Source organism: Pinus tabuliformis, chromosome 3_2 (genome assembly GCF_031772625.1).
Source record: "Pinus tabuliformis cultivar Carrire ecotype Pingquan chromosome 3_2, CPIR1, whole genome shotgun sequence".
Taxonomy (NCBI): Eukaryota; Viridiplantae; Streptophyta; class Pinopsida; order Pinales; family Pinaceae; genus Pinus; species Pinus tabuliformis.
The window spans coordinates 643,669,370-643,670,294 of record NC_142302.1 but is presented as its reverse complement, the minus strand read 5'-3'; the positions used below and the strand labels follow the sequence as shown (position 1 = coordinate 643,670,294).

General features: G+C 37.6%; 1 non-coding gene across 1 annotated transcript; it reads right to left on the bottom strand.

Annotated features, from left to right (window-relative positions):
- Nucleotides 1–494: 494 nt before the first annotated feature.
- Nucleotides 495–568, bottom strand: TRNAN-GUU (transfer RNA asparagine (anticodon GUU)). Its single transcript has one exon. It is a non-coding gene; the product is annotated as a tRNA-Asn (tRNA).
- Nucleotides 569–925: the final 357 nt, after the last annotated feature.

Below are 925 nucleotides of genomic sequence, written 5' to 3'. Positions count from 1 at the left end.
TAAGAAATAGACATCAATCTCTTGACTAAAAACCTTGATCATGCCTAAACTTATATGATATAAAACGTAAGACACTAGAAAGAGAACTTGAACCTCCGACCTTGTGATTAACACATTTACCCTAAAAACCCAAATAAGAAAAAAGATGACTTGAACCTCCGGCTTTGTGGTTAACACATTTACCCTAAAAACCCAAATAAGAAACAAACATCAATCTCTTGTCTAAAAACCCTTATGGTAAACACATTTACCCTAAAAACCCAAATAAGAAATAGACATCAATCTCTTATCTAAAAACCCTTATGATTAACAGATTTACCCTAAAAGCCCAAATAAGAAATAGACATCAATATCTTATCTTATCTAAAAACCCTAAAAGCCCAAATAAGAAATAGACATCAATATCTTATCTTATCTAAAAACCCAAATAAAAATTCAACGTCAATCTCTCTTCTGAGCTCGTTTGAGGATGCCTAAATTTATGTGATATAATGCGCTAGAAGGAGGGCTTGAACCTCCGACCTTGTGGTTAACAGCCACACGCTCTAACCAACTGAGCTATTCCAGCCGCGACGAGAGGGTAGGTAACCATATGTTGAGGATGCCACCTGTAATCTTTGAACGATTTGCTGTAACTTTCATTATCAATGAATCCAAGTCCAATTCTCATATCCCACCTGCTCTTACTATGATACGCCCTACTCGTAAATTAAGAAGCCTAGTTCCGTTGCCGGCATTCGAACCTGGGTCATACTTTTACTACGATAAGTCCTTCTCGGGAATCAAACAATCCAACTCCGGTAGACGGGTTTTGCCTCCGGGTCGCCTGCGTGAAAACCAGGTATCCTATCCGACTAGCCGACAATAACGGAAGCACAGCATTTCTGCTCATTAAAATTGTAAATATTAATTATAATGGTTTTTA